We start from the raw sequence: 16,241 nt of genomic DNA on the forward strand, positions 1-16,241 counted from the left end.
TGTAACGTGGGACAGCATTAATCCCTACCTTAGAGTTGTCACGAGTAAATGAACTGAGACGTGGACGGAATGCGGTAGGAGGCTTGGCACCTACTGAGCATCATTGAGTAGCCACTGTCACCGATGTGCAGCCAGGGTTGTCACCGAGCACCGTCTCCCCCCTGAGCTGAATGCCTTCCATCCATCCAGGATAATCTAACTTGAAATTGTCATAGTATGCCTGGTTCGTCACTCACTGGGTACTAATCACTTCTCTCCTCACTGTGTGCGTGACAGAAGCAGTTCAAGCGAGGAAAGATTTGTTTTAGTCCTGGATTCCGTGGAATTCGGGTCCATCCTGGCAGAGACGGTTTGCTGTCTAGGGAGGCTTTCTCTACAGTGATGGAGCAAGCGGTGTGGATCCTGGAGAAGCAGAGAGCAGAGTCATCACCTGCTGGGTCCTCTGTGGGGATTCACTTCTGCCAGATAGGCCCCATGTCTCAGAGGTTCCACAGTTTCCCCCAATAGTCCCCCCTGCTGGGGACCAAATGTCCAAACATGCAAGCCCGTGGAGGCCATTTCAGATTCAACCAATAATGCTGGGCTCTACCCTCCTCTATCAACTGTGGCGATTGGCTTCGGCTAATTGAGTTTTTTTCAGTTCTGAGCACTTGTCCCAACGCGTGACACACAGCACATTCTCAGCAAGCTGGGGTTAGGTTTAGATGACACATTGTTGTGAGGCTACTGAAGAATCAGAATTAGAAAACAGAGGGTTCCTAACCATGCTCTAGCACTGTAAGCCATTTCTTTTCCACACTAGAGAATCACTAGAATACCATGATCGGGGTTCGTTCCTTACATAAGAATCTTATAGGGATGTCCTGTCCTTACTTCAGGAGCTGAAAGCCCCTCCCCCCAACTTGGTATCCAAAGAGACCCTCCTTGCCCACTGGTCTCAGCTTTGTAACTACACTCTCTCCCTGTGCGGTATGGAGCCCAAGGAAGTCTTCAGCCTGTCCAGAGAAGCATGACCAGTAACTTTCCAAACGGCTTGAAGGTGCCTGGAACTGCTTCTACCTCAAGTATTTACTTACAAAAAAAAAAAAAAAAAAAGAATTTGATGTCATATCAACACACCCTAGAAGAAACTGCACATACCTGAGGTGTTTTTGAGGCCTGCAATTGGAGGCTGGTGGCAGGGAGAAGGAGGGGAGAGCCTGGAGGCATGGTGAAAATATTTTTTTTGGTCTTTTGTTCCTTTGAATAAACTGGTTTCTGGCTTATGCAACTCCCAGTAATTAAAATGGCTGGAATACTTAGAATTTTTACATCAGCTTGAAGGTGGCTCAGAGGCCTAGAGCTGAAGCCAGATCATGGGGGGCCTGGAGATCCTATGATGCTTGTCCCTTGGCAGGGTTAAGGTGCTGGCGTTTGGCTTGTGACGACGACAACGACGACGGGGACGGGGGGGGGGGAGTGAAAGTGGTTTGGATTTGTATCAACCTCTCTCCCCTTTCCGTGGACAGGCACCCATGTGTATTACCCAGGGAAGGAAAATCACCAAGGGCCACACATTTTCTGAAAGTCTAATGATAAATGATGACGTCTAAGGGTCATAGGGATACTCAAGGTTTTTTTCCAATACTGCCTGTATATCACACCCTATGGTAAGAACCCACATGATATTTGATTTAAAAGATAGATGAACCCTGGTCTAGTGGTCCATGTCATATTACCCGCTACTCCTAATGTTAAGACAGGATTCCAAATTCAAATTCAAAGCATTATCTATCTTAGCACTCACACTTGTTGTGGGTTTTTCTTTCTTTCTTCCTTCCTTCCTTTCTTCCTTTCTTTCTTTCTTTCTTTCTTTCTTTCTTTCTTTCTTTCTTTCTTTCTTTCTTTCTTTTTTACAAGACCCATGTTGGTTCAAGCAGAACATCTGCATGCATTTCTTCTCTTATGCCAAGGGGAAAATCATTAACATTATGTGGAGGACACACCTCGTGCAGTGTGCTGTGATTTGCTTTTTCTACTGAAGGACTTGGGTCTCATACAAGACACCAATATATTGGAGAGTTCCAAAAGATGGTAGGTAAGAGGCAAGTCCCAATTGTGAATAGTTCTGTGTTGCTCTGTGACAATGTGTCAGTATCTTTGTGGTTTATAACATTGTATCTCTATCCCCTGACTTCTCTGAAGCCCAAACATGGCTTCACTGGGTCTTCTACAAGGACTGAAACCAAGATGGTACTCAGGGCGCCCATTTCCTCTGGGACTCCGAGGAAGGATCTGTTTCTTTACTCATGTGATTGTTGACAACTTTGAGTTCCTCAGTGTAATGGCTTGAATGAGAATGGCTGCCATAGGCTCACATATGTTGAATATTTGGTCCGCAGCTGGTGGAACTATTTGGGAAGGATTAGGAGTTGTAGCCTTGTTGGAGAAGGTATGTCACTGGGGAGTGGGATTTGAGGCTTCAACGGGTTCCTGTGATTCCCAGTGCTCTGTCTGCCTCATGGTTGTGAGTCGAGATACGATCTTTCAGCTGTTCCCTCACTTGCCGTCATGGACTCAACCCTCTGAAGCCATAAAACAAATTAAATGCTTTCTTTTTGAAATCGCCTTAGTCATGACGCTTTATCACAGCAACAGAAAAGTAACTGAGAAGTCCAGTTTCTCCCCGCTTGTGGTCGCATGCCTCCTTCATGCGGTCCCCTGCCACGTGAGTCTCTGTATCGGCAGCTTCACTGTGTGACACGTTCCCTCCTCAGCATAAAGGACTCCCAAGGCAGGCAATGCAATCACGTTCGCCATGTTCTATTTCTGCCACCATCTCTGCCATACCCAGGAGAGGGGAATTACACAGAACATGAATGCCAGGAGCTAGAATCATGGGAGTTGCAAGGGCTCACTCTCCAGACAGAGTAATTAGAATGAGAAAAGCTCTGGACGCCATGGAGCTCAGAAAGTTGTTGTAAGTACTTGCTGTGGTAGACCTCTTCAGCTCTTTAGACCAGATGGCTTGTTTGTTTGTTTGTTTGTTTGCTTGCTTGAATTAAACTAACAGCCTCAGGACTTTATTTGGTTTGAGCACAGCATTTTTTTTTTTGACAAAATGCTCAGAAAATTTTGGATTCCCAGATTTTCCTGAAACTTGGGGAGCTCTGGGCAAGCTCTGGGCATGTGCCCAGGATTTTGTCCATGGGGGTATAGAAGCAGCTGCCCAGACTATAGACCAGCATACCCTGCTCACCTCAGCCTAGCTGCCTCCACTTCTTTGCCAGGATACCAGAGGGCTGCTGTGTGTGCAGGCCTCATACCCTGTTATCCACACCTGGGAGAAGCAGCCAGGCCACTTCAACCTCCTGTCAGAGGTGAAGGACAAGCCAAACCTTAGTGGTCTTCTGAGAGGCCCCAGATACAGGAAGAAAACTGAAGAACAACTATTTCGGGTCAGGGCTAGCCTCTGTTGAGAACTGAGTCAGGGCACCTCTCCCTGTGGCTCTTTGGTTCCCAGATCTGCTAACTGATGAAGTCTCCCAGTCCTGCTGACTGTAGGAGATCTCTGACTTCCCAGAGAATGAAGAAAAGAAAACAGGACCATCCTTCAGGGTCCAGACCCATAGACAGAGGAAGCCAGTTTTCTCTTGTTGACATGTAAAGGCCCAAAGTTCTGTCTGTTTTCTTTCTTGATATAAATCTTTTCCTTCAGAAATGTTTTTGCAGGAGATAAAAGCCAGGTGTCTGAGATGGTGGAAGGGGAGAAACATGTCACTGTGAGGGGTTTGGAGCCCATTCATTTGTACTGCTGAAAGGATCAACCGTTCTGTAATGGAATGAAGAGAAGTGGGCAGGGCAAGTGTCTGTTGCTACCGATCCACACAGAAAGTTAAGCTTCTCAGGCAGGCCCCAGAGAAGGGAAACCATCAGAGAACCAACAGGAAGAGAATTAAATATCAATTATATCATAGCCTTGGTTCAACCAACAGTGATAATAACTGATACGTGGTAGTGCATACTATAGGCCAGACACTGTAAAGTCCTGTAAGTCTCTACCAACCCTGTGAAGTAAACACATCAACCCTTCCTAATTTGCGGGTGAAAGTGCCTGAGGCCACATAACTCATCTGAGGCAGGCTTCATGAGAACTATTCAATCCAGCGTTAAGATCTGGATTTTTATCTACTAGTTGGTCAGTCATGCAAGGATCTGTCTGTCTGTTTAGAGCATTGCCTTGTGTAAAGCACCCTGCTAGCACAATGGGGAAACAAGGAAAGATGACAGAGTCAGGAAAATGTTCCCAGTGCTTGCTAGTACAGAGCCATAGGGAAGATTGTGAGCTACAGGGTCCTCCAGGGCTTAATGGCTTGGGCTTTGTGTTTTAACCTTTCAACCGGAGCTGGCTTTCCTCAGTCTATGGGTCTGGGCCATGGAGAAAGATCAAGAATTAGTTAGTTGATTTTTCAAGAATCCCAGTGGATTGTTCAAAAGCCAACTGCTTATAAAAATAAATAAATAAATAAATAAATAAATAAATAAATATTTAAATGAGGAAAAGAGGAGAAGGGAGGAAGTCAAGTGAGGTGATGGGGGAAAAATGGACACAGACAATAACTGCACAACCTGACTCCCCATGTGCTCAGCGCTGAGTACCGCTCACCCTACACTTACTCTCTTTACTCTCTCCCTACTCAGGGTAATCAGAGTCCTAAGGTGAGGTTGATGTTGTCACCTCCATTTTGAGACGAAAGAAACCAAGTACAGGAAGCTCAGTACCTTGTCCAAGGTCGTTTCAGCTTGTGTAAGGACAGACGGCTGGGATGCAGGGCCAAGATTCCAAATAGGCAACGTCACTTTTAACCACCAGGCTCCTAGCCAGTAACAAATAGTCACTATTTGAGGTCCAGGTATGACCCCTCCCATTTCAAATCTCTCTGTGGCAAGACTTCCAAGGGTGGGGATGGGGACAGCAGTGTAAGGAGTCCATAGCTGACAATTCTCTGCTAACACTTAGGTGGAAAATACCGGAGACTGCCGAAGATGGGAAGAGGAAACCAGAAAAGTCAACAATGCACTACTCAGAGGTGTTTTGGTATTCCTGCTGGATTGAGTGCTGTTCTATCCAGCGTGGGGGCTATCTGATAGGCTGCCATGTTAACTCACTGGCACAGACATCTGAAGCTCCCGTTATGTGCTTTCCTCTGCTCTCTGTGGGGCTACTGGTGACTGGAGATGTTACTGCCTCTCAGGGAGGCATAAACTAGATATGGCATCCCACAGCAGGACGCTGATAGCTGTTTAATGTGTAAATTGGCAGGTGGGAAGAGGAGACTGAGTTCAAGGCAGAAGACTTAGAGACTCAGTTCAGGATGCCGTTCTCCTGTGTCCTACTTCGGAGTGAGGGTGGGGAGATGTGTCTGAAAGGAAACACAGTTTTCACAGCTTGTTTGAGAGAACCTCTTTGCCCCAGCTCCCTCTGTCACAGTTTCTGTCATGTTATTCTACTGAAGAATGGGCCATGGGTATTTAGCTAACCTGGAACATCCATGGCAAGAAAAAATCAAATAGTTATAGACACAGAACAGTTACAGGTAATGTCATAGAGCTAACATCAGGTACAACCGGGTCTCAGATCCCTATCACAGCAGTCAGCTTTCCATTACTGTAACAAAATACCCAAGGCAGCTAACTTTCTAAAGAAGGAGTGTTCATTTGGCTCATAATCCTGAAGTTTCCAGGCCAAGATTGGGTAGCTCCACTGCTTTGGGTTACTGGTGATGTCAAGAGTTGGAAAAGAACTGTTCACATCATAAGCCAGCAATCAGAGGGAAAGAAGTAGAGGCTGAGATTATCTAATCCTCTGTAAGGTACCCACCAATGAACTAGGCTCCTCCCACAAGGCTTCACCTTCTAAAAGGCTGCAGCGTTGTGTTTTATACAAAGAAAGAAGAACCAGGATTATGTTGGTAGAGGCATGGTATGGTGAGGTGGGAGGCACATTTCTGGGGCCCATGATGATCCCAGCATCTAAGATACCAGCATATGACAGGGTTAGTAGAGAACAGAGTTTATTTAGGGCACGGGAGGGAGAGTTGGGAAGAGGAGAAGAGAGGGGGTAGAGGAACACATTGGGGGAGAAGAAAGGGGTTGAGAGGAAGAGAATAAGGGTATAAGAGAGTAAGGAGGGGACAAGCAGCCCCTTTTATAGTGAGTCAGACACCTGGCTATCACTGCAGGGCAGAGCCTAGAAGGAATGCAAACATACAGCACCTTCCAGTAGCCCCACCTCAGAGACTGGGCTACGGCCTGTGGGAGACGTTCAGCACCCAAGCTGTGACAGATGTTCGTGTATCTCCTGGGGAGGCAATAAATGACTTTAGGAAAAGCATGACTCTAGAGTCACATGGACCAGGATTTGAGAACCAACTCTGTGGCCTTAGGCAAGTCGTTGTCCTTCTCTGCGGAGAACAGCTAAGGATGTCAACACCAGAGAGTTGCAACAAAGCTTAGAGGCAGCAGCTGACTTCATGCCTACATGGCAAAGGGTGACCAGGGGTGTTTCTATGTGTTAAATCCATGTCTGTGTCACCACTGCTTAGCCAGTGCCCTTTCCCAGAGAAACATTCTCTGACCCCAGGTTGCTGTTGTAAGCCAACCGTCTTAGTTAGGGCTTTACTGCTGTGAAGAGACACCATGACCAAGGCAACTCTTATAAGGGAATAACATTTAGTTGGGGCTGGCTTACAGATTTGATTCATTGTCATCATGGCAGGAAGCAGGGCAGCATCTAGGCAGACATGGTGCTGGAGAAGGAGCTAAGAGTTTTGTATCTTGATCTAACTGCAGCCAGGACAGACTGTCTTCCAGGAAGCTAGGAGGACAATCTCAAAGTCCACCCCTGCAGTGACACCCTCCCTCCAACAAGGCCACACCTCCTCCAACAAGGCTACTCTTCCTAATAGTGCCTTTCTGTGGGCCAAACATATTCAAACCACCACACCAACACTGAATCTCAAGCCTTCAGCGTGACATGACCCTTCACATGCACCAGATGATCGTTTGATTAATGTCAGCCTCATTGTCTAGCCACACGGGCACAGGAGCTGTGTGTGTGTCTGAGTCCTCATTGGTGCCTCCCACAACCTGCCAGGTGCTAGATGCCTAAGAAATACCTACAGAATGAATGACTCAAGGGATGAGTAGTATCCCTACATGCTGGTGTGTTCTGTTTACTAAAGGGAGGTATTATTAACATGTCCCTGCTGGTGATAAAGTCCTGAGGTTTGTGTATCATTTGACTTTAATGAGATAGACACATTCTAGGTTTTCTTTTTTTTAATTTTTTTTATTTTTTTCATGTATATGAGTAGTACACTGTAGCTGTCCTCAGACACATCAGAAGAGGGCATCGGATCTCATTACAGATGGTTGTGAGCCTCCATGTGGTTGCTGGGATTTGAACTCAGGACCTCGGGAAGAGCAGTTGGAGCTCTTAAGCACTGAGCCATCTCTCCAGCCCATTCTAGGTTTTCTTAAAGAGTCCATTGTAAACCCTTGCCTGCTTTCTGATGTGGTTTCCTAGCTGGGATATTGTTAAACTCACATCCTAGAGATGACAGTCCACCAATAATATACCAGCACAGGTTTCCAGAGAAATATCATTCAACATTGTGTATTTATGGAAGCAGAAGATTGAAAAATGTGGACCCCGGACTGGGAAATCACTCAGTGAGTAAAATAGGACCCGAGTTCAGTGTGGTGGTGTGTTCTCGTGCCCTCAGCACTGGGATACAGAGACAAGTGGGTTCCCAGAACTTCCTGTTCAGTCCTCCCAACCTCCTGGAAGAGTTACAGGTCATGAGCCACCCTGACACAAAGAAAGGGAACAGCCTTTGAAGAATGACACCTAACTATGTGCTGCCCTCCACATGCACATACACACATGTACCCTCCCACACACACATACATACATACACGAACGGGTACACACATAATCATATGCAGACAAGATAAAGTTTAAAAATAAGAAAGAGTTGTCCTTACATCACAGACCTTCTTGATCTGCAACCCCTGGTTTGGATGGTTGAAAATGAGAATCCCAGAGAGAATCCCCGTGTCTTGGTCAGAGGCAGAAACACTGGGACGTATGAACTGCTGAGATTTCTGGGTGGAAGGCAGACTTACCTTTTACCTGTTTCTAGATTCTAGATTGATAATCCTTCTATGCCTCAGCCAAATAGGATTTGATGACATAAAGGACTGCTTCCTATTATGACAGGCCATATACCTCTATTATAGCATATGTGGGTCTCCTGGGCAATTACTTTGTGTCTCCCACGAGGTGAGCCACCTACCTTTGCCACACTCTGAGATGAGGTGGCATCCTCACGTGTTTTCTTCTCTAACAGTAGTTAGCTTTTTAATACACTGCATAATAGAGAATAGTTAAGTTAAACCCATGCATTAATGGGTAGTGTCGTTTAAGATAAACCCGAAGCTTCTGTGTAAGAAAGAAAGGGAAGAGAAATGTTTTGAGAACACAAGAGAAAATACTAGGGAAATACAAATAGTAAAGTTTGTGGAGAAAATATGGCACAGGTCATGATTGCGAAGACTTCTTGGTGAGTTTTAGTGTGATGCAATGACTGGTGTGTGTGTGTGTGTGTGTGTGTGTGTGTGTGTGTGTGTGTGTGTGTGTGTGTTCCCATTAGTCTGTGGGTTTCTTTGAAATGAAAGTAATACCTATCTAAATATATCTAATATTGAGAATATAAAGTACTTGGGCACATCGAGATTCAATGCATATGGGATACGTGGATTTAAAAAAGAGATAAGCTAGCCAGGCAGTGGTGATGTAGGCCTTTAATGCCAGCACTCAGGAGGCAGAGACAGATGGATCTCTGAGTTTGAAGCCAGCCTAGTCTACAGAGCTAGTTCCAGGACAGCCAGAACCACATGGAGAAACCCTGACTCAAATAATAATAATAATTATAATTATAATATGAAATAAAACAAAATGGATAGGCTACTATGTTGGATTCTTTTAAACCCACCAAGGTTGGGTCCCTCACAACATGTTAGGGACAAATTTGCACGAAACAAAGACTGTTCTCCCTTAACAGGTTCCTATGTGAAAATAAGTAGAAAAAGAAAGACTTCGTTGGTGACACACCATAAAAATGAAGTATGTCGTGCCCAATGCCAGATTATCCTTAGATAATCTGCTTGGGCTAAGTGTACCCCAGCCAGGCCCAGAGGACATGCTGGGCAGAATACTCTGACTATGTGGTCTTAGATGGGTCACTAGGTGTTTCTGACTGTTAACGTTATAAATATTAACGTTATAAATAAAAAATAGAGTTCATGTATTTGAGCACACACTCCCCACTTGGCAGCACCGGTAGGGAGGTCATGGAACCTTAGGAGGTAGAGATTTGCTGCAGAAAGTATGGCCCTAGGGTGGGCTCTGACGGTGCATTGCCTCGCCCCTCTCTTATTCTCCCTCTTCCTCCTCTTTGTGGGGTGGAAGTGTGGACTTCCACCCCACTGTGGGCTCTATCTCTCTGCAACCAGAAGCCCAAACCAGCCCTTCTCTTCCTGAACTTAACTTGCTTTCTGTCATGCTTTTTATCACAGCAACAGAAAGAAAAACAGCTAGTTCACTGTCTCCTCCTCAGTAAAACGAGGGAGTCATCGTCTCTGAGCATTCTGTCATTCAGGCGGAATTAGCTCTGAGCCCAAAACCTGCAGAAAGGGTAGCTGACAGGAGCTTCCGAGAGACTGGACTCAGCTTGAAGACCTAAGCCTGTGCAATTAGAGACCACGCCATAGTCAGCACTGGTGTCCTAGGTAGCAGCCTCTGCAAGGGATTAGAAACTTTCTTGTATACTTGGGGATGGGGCATTAGATGCCCCCACCTACCTCAGAGCAACAGATAGGGTGGATTTGCCATGTCCTGGAAGGCCTGGCCTCTACTTTGGATGATTTTTTTAAACGTTTATTTTGCTTATTTTTTAAGTGTGTATGGGAGCACACACATGTGTGCTTATAAGTGAGGGTGTGCACATACAGAGGCCAGAGGCACATGATGCTCCTGGAGGCTGCTGTGAGCCACCCAGTGTGGACATGAGGAACTGAACTTGGGTTCTCTGGCTGAGTAGTAAGCACTCTGAGTCACTGGGCCCTCCATCCAGCCGCACTTTGAATTCTTGTGCCTCTCCTCGAGTGCACTTTGCAGTCTACTAAATACTTTTCGTGTTTTCTCTCTTTCTAATCCTCACGGGACCCCAGAGGAGGCCACAGGGAGCGTGGTAACCAGTGACTCAGGACTGTGTGGCTCAACAGTGTCCACTTCAGTGCTCAGGTGGCTCTGGGAAGTGACTTGGAACCAGTCCCCTTCAGTCACAGCCTAGCCAGATCAGACACCAGCTGTGTGGACATAGGGAGCCCAGTCACTCTTCTGGCTGCACTGTCTTAGTCTGCCTAACAGGGTAAAAACAATGTCTACATCTCAGACCACTTGTAGATACAGAATGAATGCTTGGGCACAGAAGAAGTGTTAGCTTATCACTGTATCAGTGTATCAGTGTATCAGTGTGCATTGTGCATGTGTGCATGGTTGTTTGTGTGTGTGTGTGTGTGTGTGTGTGTGTGTGTGAGAGAGAGAGAGAGAGAGAGAGAGAGAGAGACAGAGACAGAGAGAGATAGAGATAGAGAGACAGACAGACAGACACAAAGAGAAAGAGACAGAGAGAGACAGAGACAGACACAGAGACAGAAACAGAGACAGAGAGACAGAGACAGAGACAGACACAGAGACAGAGACAGAGAGACAGACAGAGACAGACAGAGACAGACAGAGAGACTGACAGACCAACAGACAGACAGATACAAAGAGACAGAGAGAGACAGAGACAGAGAGAGACACACAAAGAGACAGAGAGAGACAGACACAGAGAGAGACAGAGACAGAGAGAGACGCATAGAGACATGCAGAGGACAGAGGACAACCTCAGATGTTGCATCTTTTTATTGAGTTAGGCTCTCTCATTGTCCTGGAACCCACCCCTGAGGTTTGACTGGATAACCAGCAAGCCCCAAGCATCCATCTGCCTCCCAGTGGTGCGATTCCAAGCCTTTGCTACCACACCCATCTTGTTTGGGTTTCTCGTGTGGACTCTGGGCATCTCAACTCAGGTCCTCAAACCTACCAGGGCAGCACTTCACAAAGCTGTCTCCCCAGTTCTCTGCCTCAGTTCTTCTAAAGGTTTATTGAGATATTGAGTGTAGTCTCTTCCTGGGCTGCCATAATAAAATGCCACAAACTTGGTGACTCTCAGTCAGTGCAATGCTTCTGGAGATCAGACGTTCACAGTCAAGGTGGGGAAGACCGCATCTCTGTAACCTCCTTAGGAGTGATCCTGTTACCTCTTCCAGCTTCTGGCAGTGCTGCATCCTTCCGCCCTCCTTGCCTGGGAGATGCTAATTCTTTGTTTCTAATCTCTGCCTTCTTGGTCACTTGTCATTCTTTGTTTATATGTCCTCAGTTTCTCTTCTTTTGAGGATACCCATCACTGAACTCAGGCCCTTCCTCATCCAGTGTGACCCCAATTTAACAGCAATCACAAAGAGCCTGTTTGCAGTCACTCTTACAAATTAAGTGGGCGAGGGCTTGTATATTTCCTTTATCCTCAAGATAAGCGCAGAATACAGTCGTGCCTCCATGTCCTCCCCTTCTTCCCACCATGTATACCTTAAACTTGGCTTTGTTTTATACCTCAGACCTGATGCTTTAGGCCTCCTTTAGGTGCCCATGCCTGCTTCCTTTCAAGCTTTGCCCACTTCTGTGTCTCACCTCACCATGCCAGACTTGCTGTGGCATCAGCTCTTCCCACGAGGTCTTTCTCGCCGTCCCCCTTTCTCCTGATCCAGTGAGAAACAATCCCTCCATATCCCCTAACCCCCAACCTTGACCGCACTGCCTACCGGTTCTACCAAAGGCCCAGTCACCTTGTCTCCTTCCTTCCTTCACCACGAGCTTCTAGAGGACGGAGGACACCGCATCTTGAATGCTCAGCTCGGAGTCAAGCAGACAATAGACCGTAGGGTGCAAATTGGAGCCTCATGGGCAGGATGTGGCCAAACAGATGTGTTTTATTCAGCCTACATGGCACTGAGAAGAATTCAAAATAGCTACCAACAATTAAAACGAGATGAGTTTTTCATAAAAACCCAGAACTGCAGCTTCTTTTGAGAAGTTGGGGGGCCTCTTCCTCCTCCTCCTGGGTCTTTGTTCCTCTCTCAGTCTGCTGAAGCTAAGCCAATGCCACCTCTTATATAAGACACACACGCCCCACTATACTCGAAAATAGCAGCACCTGTTCACTGTGCATTGCCTCTGGATGCTGCTGCACCCTCCGAGTGGAGTTGTGCTAATTTGACCCAGATATGTGCTCTCTTGCTTGTATCTGCTTTCAGTCTCTACTGTAACAACTGCTAAGGTTTAGTGACGTAAAACAACATGAAATTTCTAGTTTGCATTTATAATGGACAGAAGACCAAGGCCATTTTCATGGAGCTGAAATCCTGGTACTGGTAGAATTTCCTTTTTTTTTTTGGGTGGCCATAGCTGAAGGCATTCCTGGACTTTTGACTTTGTGTCTCCAATCTCTTGCCTCATTGTCACCATGCCCTGTTCCCTCTATGTCTAAAATCTCCCTTTTCTTTCTTTTTTCTTTTCTTTCTCCCCCCCTTTTTTTTGTAAGAATAAAAATTATTGCATTTGTGGAGATCACCCAGGTTCAAGACAATCTTGTTTTGGAATCCTGAACTTAATCTCATCCGCAGAAGTGTTTTCCTCACATTAAAAAACATCCAGGTGTCATTGATTAGGCAATGAGTATCCTTAATAGATTGTTTCTCAGTGCAGCCCGTAGTCTTTCAAAGGGAAGGTTTTACCCACCCCTTCAGAAGGACGCACTCCACCCAGCCGTTCTGGAAGCCCCAGGGCTCATTCTCTATCTCTATCTGGCCCACACCAGTGTTCTCATTCTGTTAGCCACTTCTTAGGATGGACTCTTCCTCCTCATCCCTACCCCATCCTCCTGCACTGAGGGACTAAAACAACACCACCATCTGAAACACTGCTACATCTTCTGACCTTGCCTCTCTCTCCCTCGTAGCCCCATGCTATCCTCAGGGACAGAAAAAAAAAAGAGAATTTTTTTAAGAGCAGAAACGGTCTGTTTTCCATGTAGAATCCTTTCCTCGCTGTGTTTTACAGGCTTGATGGCTTTTCCAGATGTGCTAAGAGGGTTTTACTCCATTTTTTTTTCTGGGGAGGCTCAAACTGCTCTCTGTATCCTATTTCAGCCATGTATAACCGACCACCCTCCCCAAACTAAACAGCCCCGCTCCCCTAGATGCTTATATACTTGCCCCTCAATAGCTGTGCCCTGCAAGAATCAGAAGGAAAACCCTTTCCCTCTGCCTTTACTGTGGAAATTCAGATACAAATTTGCTTCCAGATTTCTTTCTGAACTGGTAAAGCTAGCAGAAGCACATGGTGAATGACCACTTACTGTTAGAATGAATGGCAGACACACAGGGCCAGAGCATCTTTTTCCTTGGTCCTCAAGCGCAAAACTGGACGAAAGGCATGTCGTGTTTTCACGGGTGTGCGAAACGGCCAGTCTTGTGCACGGACGATGAGCATCGGCATTCTTAGACACCAGGGTCTTACAACACACGCCCAAAATGGAAGCAGGCAGTCACTGTCTTCATTTTAAAGACGGAACAGAGGCCTAGAAAGGTAAGTTCCTGCCCAAGTGTCAGCCAGCTCGCAGCTGGCAGCCTTGCTATGGAGTTCTTTCCCCACCCAGTATAGTTTCCATCATCCAGAAAGGATTGTATTATGTGACAGGCCTTGTGGATGGGACAGGCCTGGAGCTCAGGATGGCTTTCTCTACCGTCCAATGAGTGCGTTTCCTCTCTACTACTCAGTTTTTCAAATACTAGTATCTAGTTGGTAGACATTTTCAGGGCGTCAGATTGGGCCCTGATAGGAATAATAATGTTAACCAATGCCGAATTGGGACTTTTTATGTGCCATGCGCCTTCCTGTGCCTTTTCCAGATTAATTCATTCAGTGCTCACAGCGCCATTTTAAGATGGATATGCTTGTCACAGCGGCCTTGCCAAAGAAACACAGAACACTGCAGAGCCATGTGCCTATCTATGAGGGGTGTAAGTGCCACACACAGGGTGATTTCTGTATCACCATGGATAGGTGAGCGAAGGCCTCTCTGATGAAGTGGGGACACGGATAAAGGCAAAGCTCAGAGCCGTATGAGTGGTCAGAAAAGCAATTTCAAAGCAAGGGAATATCAGACAGGTATGGCGTGAGGTGGTCCAAGGCAAGGAATCTGGCTTAGGCGACAGGGAGTCTTTGGAAAGACTGATAGCAACTGGCTCGGCCTGAAAGCACCATTGTCCCCTATGAAAAGAAAGAGGAACACAGGAAGCCATTACCGTAATTCAGAGTAGAAACAATGGTGCTTTGGCCATTAATTACGATAAGTGAGATCGGTTCTATTTTATTTGAAACGTGCGGTTGAGATGACTTGCTGATGGGGAGAGAAGAAATAAAGAAAAATCTAAAACGACTCCAGACTTTGGGGACAATGAATCGAAGTAGGAAAGTCCGCAGGTGGAGTGGGTGAAGAGGGCAGGGCTAACACCACCTCTGGGTAGCTGAGGAGTAGCTAAATCTATACTTAGGATCTGTTCACGTGTAAATAGTGCCTAAAGTCACAAGAAGCAATGAGAGTGTAGTGGGGAGGAGCTCCAGGGTGGAGTGGAAGGTTGCATGTAAACATTTGCACTGGTGGCTGAGAGGAGATGGCTGATGAGGAGAGGAAGAGTCTCAATGTGCAGTGTTTGATTGTATCAAACGCAATGGCTTTGTTAAGTAAAGTTAGAGTTACAGGTTGGTGGTTTGAACTCCTACCATGGAGACACTGATGGTGATAACAAGTGGACAGAAGGAAAAATAAGCAAAAGAGGGGAGACGGGGGTCTAGAGATCCAGATAGGCACAGTTTCTTTCTACAAAACCCAATAAAAGACAGATGAGGACCAATGAGCTTCTCATTTTCACTGGGCTGTGTTTGGAGGGTGGAGGTAATGGTTTGAGATGGCAGAGGTTATGGAAGAAGGAAGAGGATGCAGTCAGAGTAGAAAGTCCACAGTATCTGTGAATTGATGTCCTAAAACCAGCGAAGCGGGTGCATAGGTTAGGGGTCTCCATAGTAGGAACGTGTGTGGTCTAGATGCTAGTCATGCATGGAGGTGGGGGTGGGAGCTCTGCAAGTCATGCATGGAGGTGGGGGTGGGAGCTCTGCAAGTTCTCATCCGACTGCTCTGACTGCTTCAGCAAAATGAAATGGAGCCAAGTCTCATCTCTGAGAGTTAGACCAGGATGAGCAAGGAGCAGGAGAAGAAAGGCACAGTCATGCCTACACGACTGGGAGGAGGGAGGAACCAAGCAAGTACACCGTGATGGTGGCGTAGTCCCGAGCCCTGCAGTTTTTCTCTAGCCACATTTTTCTCTAGGTCACTTGTGCTATGTTTAGATGGCATTTGCAGTTGACCGACAACGTATAATGAAACAGAGTGATGTTTGTAGGGAAAAGAAAAATACAAGATCGGTTTTGCACAGAAATGGCTACAGGATAGTAATATGACATGATCATTAGCATTTGTAAATGTATTATAATACATATATAATATGACTTTGACTATGGCCTTTGACTAGTTTTGATCTAGGAATGATTCCAAGGACAAAACGAAGAAGGGAATGATAAGGGAGAGACAAGAAAATGGCCTAACACATCCAAGTGTCGATTGGAATTGAGTTCACAATGTGCATGTTTTATTTTTGCTTGTCTGTTTGGTTGCTTTGGCTTGGAGTTGGTTTTAGACAAGGTCTCACTATGCAGCCCTGTCTTGCCTCTAGAACTTGCTATTTAGACCGGCTTGGCCTCACATGCAGCAATCCTCCCACATTTTCTTCTTGAATGCTTGAATTATGCGTGTGCCCCTGTGCCCATCTCTAATTCCTGTGTTTTAGAATTAATCTATTTAATTCTGCAAACCAACAGTCTATCAAGAACATACATAATTGCCTGAGATCCTTCCCCTGTAACCCACTGCCACAGAACTGGAGAAAATCTGTGACACAGATACAAAGCAATGCTT

The 16,241-nt window shown here is 46.1% G+C and overlaps 1 protein-coding gene and 1 long non-coding RNA gene across 5 annotated transcripts in view; one reads left to right on the top strand and one right to left on the bottom strand.

The window, feature by feature from the left end:
• Window positions 1-16,241, top strand: part of Syn3 (synapsin III) — a 448,670-nt gene that overhangs the window by 219,794 nt on the left and 212,635 nt on the right.
• Window positions 11,000-16,241, bottom strand: part of LOC148004585 (uncharacterized) — a 7,188-nt gene continuing 1,946 nt past the window's right edge. The window contains exons 2-3 of the long non-coding RNA XR_015625174.1: window positions 13,566-13,803; window positions 11,000-12,157 (exon numbers count right to left, since the gene is read on the bottom strand). This is a non-coding gene — a long non-coding RNA (uncharacterized LOC148004585). The remainder of the gene's footprint in view (window positions 12,158-13,565; window positions 13,804-16,241) is intronic.

Source organism: Rattus norvegicus, chromosome 7 (genome assembly GCF_021556685.1).
Source record: "Rattus norvegicus strain SHRSP/BbbUtx chromosome 7, alternate assembly SHRSP_T2T, whole genome shotgun sequence".
NCBI classification, from domain to species: domain Eukaryota; kingdom Metazoa; phylum Chordata; class Mammalia; order Rodentia; family Muridae; genus Rattus; species Rattus norvegicus.